The sequence below is a fragment of the Heloderma suspectum genome, chromosome 4 (genome assembly GCF_057233095.1).
Source record: "Heloderma suspectum isolate Gila_16-S chromosome 4, 16-S_ref, whole genome shotgun sequence".
In the NCBI taxonomy this organism is placed as follows: Eukaryota; Metazoa; Chordata; class Lepidosauria; order Squamata; family Helodermatidae; genus Heloderma; species Heloderma suspectum.
The window spans coordinates 272,476,205-272,495,636 of NC_139461.1; the positions used below are offsets into that span (position 1 = coordinate 272,476,205).

General features: G+C 44.8%; 1 protein-coding gene across 3 annotated transcripts in view; it reads right to left on the bottom strand.

Annotated features, from left to right (window-relative positions):
• Window positions 1–8,872, bottom strand: part of DLGAP4 (DLG associated protein 4) — a 69,597-nt gene extending 60,725 nt beyond the window's left edge. The window contains exon 1 of one of the 3 annotated variants that reach the window (XM_084853900.1): window positions 8,463–8,872. The gene's annotated coding sequence lies outside the window, so the exon portion shown is untranslated. The remainder of the gene's footprint in view (window positions 1–8,462) is intronic. The other 2 variants (XM_084853901.1, XM_084853897.1) reach the window with 2 other exon arrangements.
• Window positions 8,873–19,432: the final 10,560 nt, after the last annotated feature.

The following is a 19,432-nucleotide window of genomic DNA, read 5'->3' on the forward strand; positions in this document are numbered from 1 at the left end:
CAACTATTGGACACCCTAAGCTGCCATTTAGATAGGACTGCAGATTGATTTAATAGGCTGTTCATCTGGGACAAAGTGCCCATCATTCATTAAAAATGCATGATTAGTGGATCAGGCAAAATTCCCAGTCTCCTCATTAACTAGCAAATTTACAAACACTGTTTAAGAACACAATTAAACAAACTGAAATTAATGGGACATCATGTTTCTCCCTCAAAATTTAATAGCTGCGCTGTCAATATCAGCCAGATCAGCAATTTTAGGCAAACAGCTCTTGCAATACTCCAGTCAAAATAGTTTTATGCAGCTAATCAAAACTAGAGACTCTGATCACTGTGCTTTGGAAAAGCAGCTTTGCTCCAGACAATAAAAACGGAAGCCTGTTTTCATAGAAAAAATCCAGCAAGGGGGCATGTTGGTCAAAAATTGCTCTAGTAGACAAGCGAACTGAATATCTTCATGACCAAATGTGGAATTGTATTAAACCAGGCCACCAACTGACTCAACCTTTCATCCTGCCAGTGCACATATTTGTAGTGATTTGCACTGCACGGAATCCTATTACACTGCTTCAGTCCATGGGGGGAAATGTTAAGCTGCTACTATGAAGACATACAGAACAGAAAAGAAAAATCAGTAGCAGTCTTTCTGCAGTTTGGTTGAGAAATGACACCTCTGGGGACAGGAATGCATGAACTGTAATTAAAAGAGTTTTCCAGCACATTTGTCATAGCCACATAAAATGCCTGCCTCTTTGCTTATGTGGCTATGACAAAGTGGCTTGGTGATCATAAAACATGAAAAGATGTACAACCCCACCTCACACCCTTATTGCAAATGCCTCACAATAGCTGTTAATTCTCCATTTAAAGGATATTACTTGGCTGTAGGAGATATCAGCAGTGAAAATTACAGACAAGAGTTAAACCAGTATGCAAAATAACTTTGGGCTCCTGCAATAGTCAGAAATAGTCTGAAGAACTAGCCAAGTATACACATAGTCAGGTGGTGTGTGTATGTGTCCTTACACATGGTAACAAAGAATTTGGGGTGGGTAAGCAGAGAGACAGTCAAAGGAGAGGAACAGATGCACTCAATCTGAGGACAGCTGCAAGTTCTTTCATGACTGAGTCAAGGAATTGCAGTTTATTCAGAGGCCTCACCCATTTATCCACATGCCAACCCCTTTCAACACGAGTTTCCTCAGGCCTAATTCTTACAAACAGCAGAGGAGATCATAACCTTGAATCTGGACTGCATCACATCAGATATGACTGAATATTCCCCCATACAAAACAAAAAATAGATGTCAGGGACAAAAAAAACTAACTGAGCTTTCTCTCCAACATCCTTTTCTATATGCAGGGTTTTTTTGGGGGGGGGGGTATGAAGGAGCATTCAGTCATGTGATCCCTCACCAGCAGAGTCTGAAGTGGTAGACCTAACACAGATTTATCACGACACCTGCTCTTTTGCAAGAACTGGGACCTGTTTTCAGGATTCTACGTCCCACTCTGTAGGGGCAAGTTATATTAATCTTAATCAAGACTGAAAACATAATTACCTTGAAATGGTTTTCCTTATTGTTTAATTTAATAAACAAGGGCAACCACAGCCTGGCTGTTATACAGGTTGACATGTTACTTTGCACAGTAGTCATCCCACTGACACATTTGGGGGAAAACATGGGTCACTGTAATCTAAATGTATTCAGACATAACTGAAAAGGCATATTACATGAGAACTTGTTAGCAATCACTCCTCCTAGCATTACCTCTTGCATCAACCTCTTGTGTGTTAAGTCACTACTTACTTTACATGTGGATGCATATGACATATCACAGATTTGAAGCGTTTGTGTTAAAACTGGACTGGAAACAAGACTTCTATATTAAATTCCTGTTTCAACCAAGAACTTATTTTTAGTCTGAGAGGGCAGAGTAGGTAAAATTTACTACCAGAAAGGTATACTCAAGACTTGATGTGTTGGCATTTAGTAGGGGCTGAGATTCTTCAATGAAAATACAGAATTACTAAGCTACAGTTAGAAGATAGCATAGCTAGGTGAGGCGCTCTCTGCAAATTTACAGTCTCTTCTGCCTTCCTCAACCCAGTGTCCTCCAGATATGCTGGAATACAACTCTCATCATCCCTAGCCATTGGCCATGCAATGCTGGCTGGGGAAGGCTGCCCTACATGAATACATTTTTGTGAAAAGAAATTGCTTTGATGGACATGGGTAGAGGCACCAAGATAAGCAAATATCTTTTTCTCTTGGGACAGCCTTTACCTTGAGAAAACAATATTCTGCTACACAACCCCTTAAGAGAGTCGCTATCCACACAACACAGGTTACAGTAGTATCATACCAACTTCTCCAGGAGCTCACCATTGCATCCTTCTCCAAGTCCACCAAACATCTCTCAGCTAGAGAGAAACACACCACCAATTCAAGAACTCTCACACACCAAAGTTTAGAAGAGGAATGGCATACCATGTACCTCAAATTAGGTTTGTAAAGCATTAAAGATTAGCCATACCAGCCAGCACACCATTAAGTATCCTGGACTTTTGGATGGCCATATAACTTGATATGCCAATTTAGTTTCAAGCAGAAATAATGGGTTGTACTATGTTAGTCCTACTTAGAGGACACCCATTGAAATGAATGGGAGTTAAGTTAGACTAACATTGGATACAGCCCAGTAGATCCAGCAGCACGACAAGAGAGGATTTGACATAACAGACTAGTATCACTTCCCCAAAAGCCTTTAGGTATTGACTTGCATTCAAATACTGACCTAGCTTGATTCCACTTAATTTATACGGTTGGCAAAGTTTTAGGTTTAACTTCAGATCTCACCCCTCTACTATTTTTACCAAGTGTCTGAATTCTTGGCAAGGAGTTTATTTTTCTATGCCACTGGCCCAGGAATTTGATCTTCTTCTTCTTCTTCTTTTTTTCCGGATTTCAGAATTTGGGACATTAAGAAGTCAAATACTATCTTAACATGTCCATATAGAAACATATAGAAACACATCAAACTGTGCAATAATCAAAGTTCCAGTAGTCTAGAAATTATATTTCTATTTTACACAACTCTTTTGAGCAACTTGCTGTCCAACACCCTACCAATGGGATAGATGAGTTTGCCTAATGCCATAGAAAGGGATCTTGACTTGGCTTCAGATGAATCTCTGAAGAACAGAGGAGTTGGGGAACAGGGAAAAAACTGAGGGCCCCATCATTAGGTTCTCCCTCTGGACATTTTTTCTGGCCCACAGGAATTCTGTCTTGTATATGCTTGCATACAAAGCACTGTCAGAACAAATAGAACTTTAGCATCCATCAGATCAAAACATCTGAAACAGACTTTCTGGAATTGTGGCACCTGTACCAACCTCAGGGACATCCATTCCATTATATGGAGCTATTAAGTCACAAGGATTACTTGCCCATCCAGGCATACCACCTGGCACCTTCCTCTTTACAATGAGAATCCACTTTAAGTCTCTGAGATCTTTCTCTATGTTCATATAAGAAACTGAAAGGCCAGCTTCGTTCAGTAGCAATTCTCCTACGAGCTTCTCATGAGAAAAAGCTAGGCCAGGCATTACTAAGCAACAAAGTATTCTGGCCAATTAAGGACTCATTTGTTCAAAGGAAGCAGCACACTTCAAGCAGACTCTCCTCAATAAACACTCCTCAAATAAAACTGCAACACCTTTGGTTGTAGCTGTCAACAGAAACCAGTTCACATAAGCAAGTTCTTGGAATGAAAGGGGCTGCTTAGATGGCAAGGTTAGGTTTTCCTTCAGTAAAAGGAATAGAATAGAGTGCTTTAAAAGAGTTTCTAGAGGTGTAGCTATGTTAATCTGTTGCAGCAAAGAGTCTTTGGGTTGTGGCACCTTAAAGCAGGCGTCCCCAATGCGGCCCCTGTGGCACCCATGAAGCTCTCCACTTCCTGCCCCTTTCAATTTTTTTTTTTTAAATAAAAGCTTTGGGAAGCATTAGGGCAGTCTTCTTTCTCTCCCCTTCTAGTCTCTAGTCTTGCTCTTTCTTTACTCTCCACCTCTTTAGCTCACTTTTGACTAGCTAGGCCCCCACAGCTGCCATAATACGACTAGCCACATCCTCTGTGGCAGACATTTTATGGTGGTACCCACAGCAGTTCCTCAAATTCCCAAATGTATCCCCAGGTCCAAAAAGACTGGGGACCCCTGTCTTTAAGGCTAAACAATTTACTATGGCATAAGCTTTCATGGACTAGAGCGCACTACATCACATGCACTGGGTATTCTTATGCCCCCTATGAAGATAACAGGACAAGCAGTTTAATTTTTGGAATGTTTATATCTCCAGAGAATTGTTCATGATGATCATAGAATCATAGAATAGTAGGGTTGGAAAGGTCCTACAAGGCCATCGAGTCCAACCCCCTGCTCAATGCAGAAATCCAAGTCAGAGCATCCCTGACAGATGGCTGTCCAGCCTCGTCTTGAATGCCTCCAGTGTGGCAGAGCCCACCACCTTCCTAGGTAACTGGTTCCATTGTCATATCGCTCTAACAGTCAGGATGTTTTTCCTGATGTTCAGCCAGAATCTGGCTTCCTGTAACTTGAGCCCATTATTCTGTGTCCTGCACTCTGGGATGATCAAGAAGAGATCTTGGCCTTCCTCTCTGTGACAACCTTTCAAGTACTTGAGGAGCACTATCATATCTCCCCTCAGTCTTCTCTTCTCAAGGCTAAACATGCCCAGTTCTTTCAGTCTCTCTTCACAGGGCTTTGTTTCCAGTCCCCTGATCATCTTTGTTGCCCTCCTCTGAACCCTCTCCAGTTTATCTGCATCCTTCTTCAAGTGTGGTGCCCAGAACTGGACACAGTACTCCAGATGAGGCCTAACCAGTGCTGAGTAGAGGGGAACTAGTACTTCCCGGGATTTGGAAGTTATGCTTCTATGAATGCAGCCCAAAAGAGCATTGGCCTTTTTTGCCGCCACATTACATTGTTGGCTCATATTCAGCTTGTGATCGACAACAATTCCAAGATCCTTCTCGCTTGTAGTGTTGTTGAGTCACGTATCCCCCATCTTGTAACTGTGCATTTGGTTTCTTTTTCCTAGGTGCAGAACTTGGCATTTATCCCTGTTAAATGTCATTCTGTTGTTTTCTGGCCAGCGTTGTTGTTTTCTTTCTCCAGTCTATCCAGATCACTTTGAATTTTGTTTCTGTCTTCCAAATTATTAGCTATCCCGCCCAATTTTGTGTCATCTGCAAATTTGATCAGCATTCCCTGCACCTCCTCCTCCAAGTCATTAATAAAAATGTTGGAGAGCACTGGGCCCAGGACTGAGCCCTGTGGTACCCCACTCGTTACCTCTCCCCAGTTTGAGAAGATCCCATTGATAAGCACTCTTTGAGTCCAATTCTGTAGCCAACTGTGGATCCACCGGATCGTTGTTTCATCTAGCCCACTTTGAGCTAGTTTCCTCATCAGGATATCATGGGGCACTTTGTCGAAAGCTTTGCTGAAGTCGACATATATGATGTCTACAGCATTCCCACGGTCCACAAGGGAGGTTACTTGATCAAAAAATGAGATCAGATTCGTCTGGCTGGACTTGTTTTTGACAAATCCATGTTGGCTTCGAGTAATCACTGCATTGTTTTCAAGGTGCTTCCAGATGGGTTGCTTTATCATCTGCTCCAGAATTTTCCCAGGGATTGATGTCAGACTGACTGGTCTGTAGTTCCCAGGTTCCTCCTTTTCACCCTTTTTGAAGATAGGGACATTAGCCCTCCTCTAGTCATCTGGCACTTCCCCCGTCCTCCATGATTTCTCAAAGAGAATAGACAGCGGTTCTGAGAGTTCTTCTGCCAGTTCCTTTATTACTCTAGGATGCAGTTCATCTGGCCCTGGAGATTTGAACTCATTCAAAGTAATTAGGTGTTCCTTGACCATATGCCTACCGAGGTCAAGCTGCAATCCTGCCCCTTCAGCCTGTACTTCGCCTTTGCCAGAGGGGTCATAGACCCTCTTTTGGGAGAAGACTGAGCCAAAGTAGGAATTGAGCGTCTCTGCCTTTTCTTTGTCATCTGTTATTGTTTTGCCATCCCTATTTAATAGCTGAACCACCATTTCTTTCCTCTGTCTTTTACTATGCACGTAGCTGAAGAAAGCCTTTTTGTTGTTTTTAGCATTCCTCACTAGCCTCAGCTCGTCCTCAGCTGTAGCCTTCCTGACGCCATCCCTGCAATTCTGTGCTACCTGCCTGTACTCTTCCTTTGTTGCTTGGTCTTCTTCCCACTTCCTATATGTGTCCTTCTGTGTTTTCAGGTAATCCCTAAGCTTTTTGTGAAGCCACATTGGCTTCTTCTGTTGTCTTCTACCTTTTCTTCTTGTTTGAATTGTTTGTGATTGTGCCTTGAGAATTTCCTTTTTTAAAGTAAGATTTGAGTAAGATTTGAATGAGTAAGATTTGGCAGCGTGGAGAACAGGTGTGTGCATGAGAGGGGAGAGAAAAGCAAAGTGCAGTATTTGAAAACCAAATTCTATGGTGCGTCAGGGGTGTGAATATTTTGCTTTTATTGCACATGCATAAGTGCATAAATACCATCCTAGTATTATTTCATTAACTATCTAGAGTTGGGGCAATATATGTAAAGGAAAAATAATTTTCTTTTAGATAGTGGTTTAGAAAGCCATTTTATAGGAAATTTCTTTCCCTGTCAGACACAGGTTTATATCTTTTTCAGGCTATGATGTTATTCATTATATTTGCTTAGGGTTCTATTCCTTAGGGGGAAATCCTAAAGGTTTCATTCCTAGTAAGTTCAGTTCAGTTCCACAAGCGAAAAATGGTGAACTTTCATGCCACCTTTTCTATTTTGTAGCTTTAGGACCTCAAGTCAGGCAGTGTGAGATGAGAAAGAGCATTAAATCAGCAGTGGGTGGTGGGGGGAGAGAAGAGTTAAGGAAAACTCTCCACCTTTCCTGGAAGCATTCAGCATCTATTTTCAGCAGGATACATCTCCATCACAACTGCACAGTTTGCACAGTTTGTTGCAAGCAAATTACAAGTCACACACACGGGAAACATGCTACTGAAACTTTAAAACTTAGCCACAGTTCTGGCTCTAGGTTTTGGAGGGCTCTTGGGCAAAACATACTCGACTGTCCCCTCTTCCTCAGCGAGTCTACCTTCACACCAGCATTGTTGCCTGCTGCTGATCCTCCTCTTCCTCATCACAGAGCGGGCAGGCAGTGACATCAACCCAACCATGCCAACCCTTGATGCTGGCCTTGCTTAACACAAGTGGAAACTAACATCAGTGTTCTTAAGGGACTTCGAGTTGATTAGCCACCAATCTGTGTCATTTCATTACTTAAGCAGAGACAAATGCACACGCGGCTCACGTTTAATATGGCACAGCATAAATATGGGAAAATGATACCATATCCTGACATGATCTGGAATGCCAACAGTAGACTAAGTATATCACAGTCGAGTGACAACAGTTCCTTTCACGCAGAGAGCCATGCATGGAAGAGTAGAGGTCCATCCTGCTCTCACCCCCCAATGATGCAAGCCATCCGAACCCAGGATTTAGCTGAAAGTGCAATTGGATCGCCAGGAAGGATTGGAGTGGGGTAGGGGGGGGGTGGGGGGTTGAGCAGTAGAAAAAACTAAGGCTTTCCTATATTCAAGCAAGCTGCCCCCCCCCCGCCCACTTTTGCAGCCAGTTTTGTGCCCAAAAGCAATCCACTCCCGACAGGAAATGGGAATTTTCTTTGGTATTTAAAGGCCCAGCTAGCCTATTGTATACTATATATGCACACACAACAGAATGCATTCAAATGAACAGCCCGAAAAATAGGGGGGGGGGAGCGGGGGTAGAGAAAATATACGTTTATATCCATTTTTAGAAGCACAGCCTGGAGCGGTGCGCAGTCGCTTGCACAGCCAACCCGAGAATTGCATGCCATAATGAAAACCACATAATTCTTGTACACTCACATTGTTTAAATATCTCCAGACACAAAGCCATGAGAGACACAAAGAGGGTGGGGGAACTAGAAAAAGAAGAGAGACAGAGAGAGAGAGAGAGAGAGAGAGAGAGAGACGGGGGCGGGGAGGGGAAGAGATGGCTCTTCCTTTCGTCTCGGAGGGAAGGACAGAGGAATCGCACTACGGTCGCAGGGCCAAGCCGGGTTCCACCCTATTCATTGAGAAAACAACAAACAGCTCCCGGTCGAGGACGGGAGAAGGGGGCGGATGGTGGATGACGAGCGAGAGGCAGAGCAGGGCCGGGCCTGCCCTGTGGCGATCCAGAGCGTGGCGAGCGCAGGTAAGAACAGGCAACTGCTGCCGGCGAAGACGATCTGACGGTGCTGGAAAAGATACAAAGTAACAGAGACGACGAGACGCACAAGAGAGCGCTTTGGCGGCGCACACTCACCCTCCTCCCTCACTCAGCCAGCCCCATCCGCTCCCGTTATGTACTTCTAAGGGGAGGAGCATCGGGGGATTGTGAAAGCCCAGGGTTCGCCACGCCCACCTTCCTCGGGCCGCGCCCGGCGACGGCGGCAAGGAGAAGATCCCGCTGCTGGCCGCGAGCGGCGGCTGAAGCGCAAAGCAGAAAGAGGAAAGCGCGGAGGGGGAGGAGAGGGCAGGGCGCGGCGGCAGCGCCCGACGGGAGAGGAAGCCTGCCCGGGCTGCCAATGGAAGGGGAGGAGAGGGAGGAGAGGGGAGGGCGCTGCGCTGCGCTGCGCTACACCGGGCCTCGTCGGCTGTGGCGAAGAAGGAAAGCCGGCCGGCCGAGGAGCTGGAGCTGCTGCAAGCGCCCTCCGCCTCAGTCGGCGCTGTGGAACCAGTTCCAGCTAGAATTCCGCACATGCTCACAAGCGCCATTCGCTCGCTCGCTCGCTGCCTGCTTGCTTTAATCAAACGCGAGGCGGGGGGGGGGGCGCCCAAAGGACAGCCAAGCCTCGCGTGGAGGAGGCGGGGGCGACTCGGAAGCCCGCCAGCGGGACGCGAGGCGGACCCGCCCGCTCTTGGCACCTCCGCCGTCACGCAGGCCGCTGCTTTGCTCCGCGAGGCTGCCTGTCCGCGGGCGGAGATGGGGGAAGCGCTCCGTCCGCAGACAGATGGGCGCAACAGGTGCGCGCGCCCCGGCAACGGGGGCGCTGACTGGCAGCCGAGCGAGGCGAAGGAGGCGCAGATGGCGGGGAAGCGAGCGCTCGGCGGAGCCCTGAAATATACCCGAGGCCAAGCGGGGGATGCATTTCGCGGCATAGACTGCGCGTCCTTCGAGGACAGGGCGCTGCCGTCGGCGCCCTCCGCGCTCTCTCCGCACCGGCGGCTTTCCCAGCAGTATTTCCGTTCCCCTCGAAGCGGGGATGCCGCCAGCTTCACCCTCTCCCCGAGGGCTACTCGGCAACGGGGCCCTACTAGTTTGTGTCCACTCGGGAGTGGATCCAGTGCCATGCACCTCTCTCGAGGTGGTGATTTCCGTGGCGGGTTTTGTGCGCTCTCTGGTGACCTTGGGACACTCTGAGGCTTCGCAGACTCGCTGCAAGATCACACCGCTGGCTTATTTCTAGAACAAAAAGCAACACCAGTTTTTTAAAAGCAAAACAGAGGTTGTGAGCTGCATTCTGGACACCTGTCTCTAACACCGCTTTCCCAAACTGGTGCCCTCCAGGTGTGTTGGATTACAGCTTCCATCATCCCCAACCAGAATGGACCACAGGTTGGGGTGATGGGAATTGTAGTCCAACACATCTGGCATGCACTAGGTTGGGGAAGGGTGCTCTAAAATATCAGCATTCACTATCTACAAGTGTGATGTAGTGGTTAGCATGTCTGAGTGCTATAAGGGAGACACCGGTTCAAATCCCCACTCGGCCATGAAGCCCATTGGGTTCCTAGAGCCATCTCTCAGCCTACCTCATAGCGTTGTTGTGAGGATAAAATGGGTGCGGGGAGAACCATGTAAGCTACCCTGAACTCTGTGGAGAAAGGGTACATTGAAAATGGAAAAAATGAACAACACATCCCTTGGTGCCTGAACTATGCTGCCTTCGAGCGAACATACTGTATACAGTAAGGAAACAAAAGATGATTGAGTGGAGTGGGCAGTAGGGATGAAGGCATAATTAAAGGATTTCCTAGCTCAGTCTAAGGGTTTAAAACAAACTATAAGGGGAAACTGGAAAAAGGCAGTGAGTACGCACAATTTAAAAACCCCATTTACTGGTCTACCTAAATTTGTACTGAGCTGTTTAACATACCAAGTGCACCTATGTAGAGAGTCAGGGTCAGTCTGACATGTGATTCAGAGGGTTTGTGAAATGGTGTTTCGTTATTCTGGCCAAGTGTATGGGAGACTTAGTGACAGGCTTTGTGGGTTCAGGTCTGTGCCTCAACATGATTCTTAATCCCCACATATAGTACACTAATAACCTTCCTCAAACAGCCTGTGGAACAGAACTGTATCTCTTGGAGAGAAACATGGCCATGAAAGTGGCCTTTCCAGATGCTCTCAACAACAACGAGGTAGGCTTTGTGGCTTGGCAGGCAATCTTGTTCCTTGAGCTGGGTCAGGCAGGAAGCATATGCATTGCTTAAACTGCTTGTGCTTCAAAATGGTTACTTAGTGCTGTGATTTATTTATGATCCACTGATTGTACAATTGCTCTTAGAGATGTTTAAAGACTGGCTTTTAAGGAAAGGAAAATTGGAAAATAGTAGAGAAACTACCTGGTCGCTTCCAAGTCACGCACTCAAGATTTGTTCCTTGGATACTCACTAGAGTCCATCTGTAAGACTAATATACATTCATCAATCTGATCTAATGTTAAAAAATTAAATAGTAAGATAATAGACCCTGGTAGGTCTATCCAACAATCCTTTTATCAGTATAGATCAGAAAATATACGAACATAAGAGAAGCCACACTGGATCAGACCAAAGACATGTCTAGTCCAGCATTCTCTTCCTACAGCGGCCATAAAGATGCCTATGGGAAGCCCACAAGTAGGACATGAGGGCAATAGTATTCTCCTGCTTGTGTTGCATAGCAGCTAAGAATCCAGAGGCATGTTGCCTCTGAGTCTGGAGGAAATATGTACAGTCATCGTAATTAGTAGCCATTGGTAGCCTCATCCTCTACAAATTTGTCTAATCCCCTTTTAAAGCCATCCACATTGGTGGCCATCATTACTTATTGCAGTAGTGAATTCCATGGTCTAACATAAGAGCCAAGCTGGATCAGACCAAGGGTCCATCTAGTCTTGCATTCTGTTTACACAGTGGCCAACCAGCAGTCGACCAGGAAACCCACAAGCAAGACACGAGTACAAGAGCTCCATCCTGCCCATGTTCCCCAGCAAGTGATGTACATAGGCGTACTGTCTCTGGTACTGGAGGTAGCACATAGTCATCAAGCCTAGAAGCCACTGATAGCCTTCTCCAGGAATTTGTCTAATCCCCTTTTAAAACCATCCAGGTTGGTGGCCATCTCTACATCTTGTGGTACTGAATTCCATAGTTTAACTATGTGCTGTGTGAAGGAGTACTTCCTTTTATCTGTCCTGGATCTCCCCACAATCAGCTTCATGGGATGGCCTTGGGTTCTAGTATTATGATGGAGAAAAAAGCCTCCCTATCCATATTCTCCACACCTTAACATAAGAACACCCTCCTGGTTCTAATATTATGAGAGGAGGAAACATTCTCCCTTTCCACCTGTTTCACGCCATATATAATTTTATATACCTCCATCATGTCCCCCCTTGTCTTTTTTCCTAAGCTAAGGAGCCCCAAATATTGTAAACTTTCCCCATAGGGGAGGTGTCCAGCCCTTTGCTAATTTTTGTCACCCTTTTCTGTACCATTTCCAGCTCTACAATGTCCTTTCTTGAGGTGCAGTGACCAGAACTGTATACAGTATTCCAGGTGTGGTCACACCATAGATTTATATAAAGGCATTATATTGACTTGTTTCCTAATGATCCCTAACATGGAATATGCCTTTTTAACAGCAGCTGCACACTATGTCAACATTTTCATTGAACTATCCAGTACAACCCCACGATCCCTTTCCTGGTGAGACATTGCCAGCTCAGATCCCATCAGCATATATGTGAAGTTAGGATTTTCTTTTTCCATGTACATCACATTATTCTTCCATACATTGAACCACATTTTAATGCCCATTCCCCCAGTTTGGAAAGATCCCACTGGAGCAATTCACAATCCCTTTTTGTTATAACTACACTAGATAATTTGGTGTCGTCAGCAAACCTGGCCACCTCACAGCTCATTCCTAACTCCAGATCATTTATGAACAAGTGACATAAGTTTGGAGCATGGCCTGGTCCAATCTAGAATGGTAAGGCACTCTAGAGCTTACTAAGAAAATAAATAAATGCAAAGAAGCTCTGTGCTTTTCTGCCTATGTAAAAATGATTTAGTAATGCCAGGGACTGATTTTTTCCCCCTCCTATAGAGATATTTAAAAGATGAGGCACATTGCGTGGCATTGCAAAGGGTGACACCAGTGCTTCTTGTTGTTGTTAGTTGTATAAATACTCAGAATAGTTATTTTTTTCTTTCACAGATGGTAATAACTATTCTGAGTTGCAATAATTCATGCAGAGTGGGCAGCTTCCAACCTGTGAGCTGCATGCCGCCATCCTGGCCTCTTTTTATAGTCATCAGCGTGACTTAAAAAAATTACATGGAGTCTTATCCACGCAGCTTCTTGTTGCATTCTGCCACATGTTCTTGCATCGACCTCCTGTGTCAGGAAAGGGCAGACTTGTGGGGTCATTTACTTGTTTTTTGTTACTAGAACCCTGAGATTACCAACCAAAGCCAAGTGCAAAAGACAGACACTTAGAATTAAAGAATTTTGAGCCCAGGAACTTGTTCTGAGTACCAGAACAGAATTGAGGTTACAGCCCTTCCACACAAAAATCAACTCCTGGTTAATCCCCACCCCACCTGGTGGTAGTGGAGCCCTCGAGGGGCAGCTAGGACATTCACCAGAGCATGCCAGCTCCTTATAGGCACCAGGGATTATCCCAGCAGCAGTGGCAGTCCTGACAATGCCCCAAATACTCCTGCTGCAAGGTCTTTTTTTCTGGCAGCAAATAAGCAGTGGGGGGAACTTTGGGAGGGGCTGCAGGAGAGACCTGTGGGGGCCACATGTGGACTGCAGGTTGCCCACATCTGATCTGTGGGATTACTAACACATGCAGAGGCAAAGTCCTGTTGCTTTAAAATATGTTTACCACAAATTATCATCTGCCATTGATGGCATATGGGTGCTTTTAATTACAGAAATGAAGTCTTAATATTTTTCTGAGCCCATAACACACAAACAGTATTGCTTCTCCCAAGGGTAGCTAGCAGTTCTCACATTGCTGTCACGGCCAATCTCATAATGTCTTTTGTCAGCGAATGCACACGTTTCCTTTCATGCCAATGTGTAGGATAATAGTTGTTATTAATAATAATATATTATTACTTTTTTCCTCTTGCAAGAAGCACAAGGCAGTTCACATCGTCCTCCTACTCTCCATTTTATCCTTACAACAACCCTGTGAGGTAGGTTAGGCTGAAAGTCTGTGACTGGCCCAAAGTCACCCAATGAGCTTCATGGCTGAGTGGGGGCTAAAACCCAGATCTCCAAAGCCCCAGGCCACCATTCTAACCACTACACCACATTGGTGGTACAACATTTTAACTGTTGTCTTGTGTGGTCAGATTTGATGTCTGGTCCTACATGTTTGAAAGTGTAGTGATCAGATGCTCTTTCCAAATCAGCTATATTTTCACTGCAGTGCAATATCTTCATATGCCCCCAAAGCAATGCACACACGCTCCAGATTTTGGGTAGCTTCCCAAGCATCTGTGGTGAATCACTGAACACTTTACATCAGAATGTGGGAAAGAATCTGAAGATATGTTTTAGACTAAAACTGAGAACATCTCGGTGTGTGTCTGTGGGTGTCATTCTATGATCAATACCGACAGACTGATGCACAATGTGAGATGCAACCCTCAGGCAGTGCCTCATAAAAGTAAATCAGAAGATGTTGAAAGCGATACAAGGTAGGCAAATGATATTACTTAATAGTCAAGCTCTAGTTATATAGGAGTGTGATGGGAGATAAATTAATTTGGTTTGCATTTTAATGGGAGCCTACCTAATTCGCACTTCCCAGACCAATTTGTAAACTGAAACACAGTTATCCATCGATATTCAAACTTCTCTGAATTTTATGATGCGGTTCTCTGATAAAAAAAAGTACAAAAATGTGTATACTAGGGGAAAGTGCGCGCAAATATGCATATATTGGTGAAATTCATGCATAGAAATATGTTGGGGAAATTTGCTTTCAAATATGTGTAGTAGGCAAAATTGTGTACAAAATGTCTATTAAAAGAAATGTACACAAAATGTGTATGAATGTTCATGCAGACTTTTTTAAAATATGCAAACTGTTGCAGGAATGGGATGAAATGAATTTAAGACTGGAAAAATGAGGAAGTAAGAAAAATGAAATTGTCAGATTCATCCATCCCTAGTGTGTGCATAATTTTGCAGAATTCTCCAGGCAGTTTCATCACCAGAATACTCAGAAAGCACACACACAAACATTGGCGTGGGAGTGGGATACAATTAAATATATCATTTAACCCACTTTATATCTCTTGTGCTTTACGATCAACACTGCAACAACTACACTGGTTCCAGGTTTTGGTTGGGGGTCACATTGGGGAAGGCTGGTTGTAGCCTATGCTGGTACCACTGACATCCTCATGCACTCTGTTGAAGGGCAACAGACCAGTGTAGGGTCAGCTCAAGAGTGCATGAGATGTGGGGACTAGATGTACTAAATGATGCGCCCCAAGAGCACTGAAGTATGTACAGTTCAGTAGGTGGTATTTTCTCTCTCACTGTGATAGACGTCGTATCTTTACCTTTCCACAAAGAGGTCATATTCAGTGAAGGGAAACCCTGTCCCTATATATATTTCCTGACTTTGGATGGCCAGCTGAACCAATACTAGTCAGCCCAGAATGTAACATTGTTGGTCCATTTGTGCCCCTCCCATTTTGGCACCCTTCCCCCCTCCTGCTGTGATAGATGCTTGTTCCTGTTCCTGAACTACAGTAGTTGGAGACATCTAGCTACTTCAAAGTTATGTGGCACCACAAGGGTAATGTAACAGGCCCACTGAGTTAACATAAGGCAACCAGATGGTCAGAAGGCAGCACAGGCTGGAGACAGAGATGAGAAAGCACATGAGATAATTTCAGAGCAAAACACAAGACCCATGCCAAAGAGGCTGCTAAGATGCAGCTGATATCTGTGCCAGAATGAGAACAAGGCAACACAAGTCAATATCAAAGGTCTGTGCAGGCCTTGTAGTTGTGGAGATAATTCTAAAACCATTCATTCTTAAAATTAAAAATCTAACAGCAAAACGTACAAACCATTCTTGGTATGTTATTTTTAACCTCATCTCAACATTTTGGGTACCAACCACAAGGCTCTCAAATGCTGGAATTGATACATGCATATAACACCGGCCAAAGTGTCTAGGTTCATCTATTCTCCCACAGTCAGATGGGTGTATTGTTTCTTTTCCCTGATCATCATTTATATATAAATAAAACAAGAGGCATTACACTCCACATCTCATTCATCCTCACAACAACTCCATGGCTTGAGCCATGACTGTTCCCATTGCAAAGAAGGGAAAGTACAGCTACAAGGAACAGCCAAAGTTCACCCAGTAAAGTCCAATGCCCACAGCACATACATTGTCTATGCATGGTGGGAAGTATATGGGCTAGTTTGTGCTTTATGGTAGTTTTGATACAAGTGGGCACATGGTGGCCATATTCATGGCCACTGTAATTTCCAGGCTGCCACGCACAAATCATGATGACCCAAAGACAAACCCTAGGCAGAGGTGCTGGTTCTCACAAATGGCATTCCTGCATGAGTGCTACCTGTTGGTGTCTCCTGTGTGCCCCCAAGGGTACTCATCAAGTATTCAGATGAGGACTGCCATAAGTGTGATCCAGCCATATGTCTTGCTTTCTGCAAATTGTTGTCATTCTAAAGGATTCTGTATACAATAAATGGTACATTTCTGAGTAGAGCAAGTAAGAAGATAGAATGGGTGTTGTCAAACCATAGGAATATTCAGTCTATGTTACAGAAGAAATATTCATAGGTAGGGAGACTACTGATCTGTACCCAAGCTGGAATCTCACAAGCACAGCCTTCCCTAACCTGGTGCCCATCAGATGTGCTGGATTGCAACTCCCATAATTCTCAGCCAACATGCTGGCTTGGCCGTGCTAGCTGGGAAATATGGGAGTTGCAGTCCAACACATTTCCCTGGTTAGAGAAGGCTGTGCTAGGGAATCACAGTTTGCCTCAATTTACTGATGCAAAGATGAGGAAACTTTTGCCTGCTTACATTGTACAATAATGCTTCAGTCTGGGGAAATAAAGTTGTGCACACAGAGAACATGGATGGAATATACGTCTTGCTCTCACATGTACACAGCTATAATATAAACAGCTCTTTGTGCATACCAATATACACTGTGTTGTCATCACAGTGTGTTACCACAGTCTCCCTCACTTTCTCCCACACAAATCCTAGAAAAAGAATTGAACAAAAACATTGCACTGTATATGGGTGTTCATATACCCACAAACCACACAGGCAAACTGCATAATCCTCTGCCTACTTCCTCAGAAAGCTATTTCTGGAAGATGTAAACTAGGTCAAAAAGAAGAAAATCTTTATGGGAAAAATAATTATTACAGTCATAGAAGGCAGTGCTAGTTGATAGGATTTGTAAAGAGCCTTTTTGTAGCCCTCTGCATGCATTCTTCTTCCTGTGTTTAAAGAACACGTGAGGAGAGAAGCAGTGGAGGCTGGTGGCTCCAATGTCAGTGGGGCGGTAAATCCACTTCAACTTTCAGTCAGAACAAACACCTTGGATAGCTCTTTAGAGCACCTTACAGAGCACTTTGGATAGCTCCTTTGGAGTTTTGACTGAAACCTGGAGCAGATTCACCATCCCACTGACATCGGAGCCACCAGCCTCCACTGGAGAGGACTGCTCCAGCCCCACCTCTCTCTGTCATTGCATCTGTCACCTTGTACATGTGGAGGGTGATGGTCTGTACAAGACAGCCTCCTGCACCCGTGGTTCTTAATCATGTGGAGAGCCTTCACAAGTACAGGAAGCTCTCCTCTTCAGAAGAAGAATGTATGAAGAGAGCTAGAGGGGCTTGAACTTGTCACATACAGCTGCTGAGCTCTGCTCTGTCAGTGGCAGGTTGTTTTTTGCCCACACAGTCAATCCAGCTTGGGTCCATGGCAGTTTATTAAGGAAATCCAGGTACTTGCTGGAAATCCAGGTACTGCATCCAGGTACTTGAGAGATAGCAGAAACTTTAAAACGGGCTTCAGACCTGCCCACCACTGAAATGCAGCTGCCAAGAACTTCTCCGTAACTGAATTTGGCCCTCGGGCTGAAAGAGGTTTGACACCACTTCTTTAGAATAATTGAGCAGATGTCTTGTCCGTAAGAATTAAGCCCTGTTCACATGTCCCTCCATGCTTACCTTAAATGGGGAGCAGGGGGAGCAGAACCGCACCTACTGGCCCTTCCCCCAACATCACACCCCACTGGCCCTGCCTTTAACATCCACAAATTTTACGGGATGTCTGCAAAGGGGTTCCCACACATTTAGGGCTTTTCTACAGGAGGCATTTATCATGCACTCATCATTCCCTACTCACAATTGTTTACAGGTTCTTTAGATGGTGCCATGACCTTCCAGTTTCACTTCTATGTCTAACCAGCACTTTGGGCGAATTCTTTTAGAGGAGGGAAAATACGGCATCTAATTGCAAAAGCAAGCAAAAGTGTGATTTCCTCTTGTGTATTTGCACTATTCTGCTATACCACAGTGCCACTTAGAGGTTATGTAGCAGAAAAGCTAGAAAGGAAATGTTTCTCGTGTACTGCTCAGATCTCAATTTTGCAATGAAACCAAAAGTAGATACAGATACAATTAACAGCTTTGTGTAGAAAAGCTCTTAACGTCTGCGGGAGGTACATATGAACAGGGCTATAGAACTGTTGATCTCAATGCTTAAAATAAGTGAGAGATGGCTGGCAGTCAGAGCCATCACTGTGTGTGATGTGTGGGATCCATGACTGAATCTCTTGATATCTTTTCCTTTGGTTGCAGGCACACACACACACCCCATTTGACTTGAGGCTGAAGTGCTAAGTGAGGGGGTGGGGCTTAATCCTTTCCCTCTGCACCCTTTCCCTGGTTTATATCCCCACCACCACTCTTGAAGCTGCATTAGCCCTGTGGTGCAGCTAGGTAGTTGTAGACCATGGACTTAATGGTCTTACCAAGGGGTGGTTGGCTGGGTTTAGACAGTCAAGTGTATTACTTCAGTTGTGAAGCACACAGCTAACATTTCTCCCCACCACCATTCCATGCTTTACAACTGCTTTTACATTCCTGATATGTTAGAGCAAAAAACAAACAAAAAACAAAAACCATGATTGCCATCCCTAATAAAAAATGAAATACCCGGAGCATGTGCAGTTTTGCACGTCAGCTGACGTAAATCATAGCACAATCCTGACTACGGCAATAAGACGGAGTTTGCTTCGGCTGCTCTAATGCTAAACACATTTACTTGGGAATAAGCACCATTTTATTGTAGAAAAGGGTAATATATTTTCAAAGTAAAAATAATACAATGAACATCTCTAACCATGTACATGCTTGGCCTGCCACCCCTTGGCTATAAAATATTTTTAAGAAAAGGAAAGACAGACAGACAGACAGACAGACAGACAAAGCTGTAGCAAGCAGCATCTGTCCCCGTGAAACCTAGCATGGCCATGACTGCCCAGGGGTTGACACCAGGCCTGTTTGCTGCTGCCCCCATCACTTGCTGCCTCTGGGTGGTCATTTTGGGAGCTCCTAGACTGCAGTGCGCTAGACTTTGGCTCTGAGGTCCTCCCCTAGCTGCACCACTGCATTAGCCATTGTGGAAGAGGGAAAGGCAGCTACAATATGGGTACTGATCTTTTTTCTATTCTGCAGCTTTTGTTTGGGAGTCAATTTGGATCAGGATCCCATCCTGCTCTGGCCCATCCCACCCCCAAATCTGAAATTTCACCCTTTGCTGTGAAATCCCGATACTAACTGGCATGGGCGACAATGCACCAGTTTGGCCTATTGCAACATCACACACCAGAAAATTATAACAAAACTATCAAGCACCCCTCCCAATGTAGAAACTCGGACAAGAGAACCTTGGATGTCTTTATTAAAGCCAGGTATTCAAA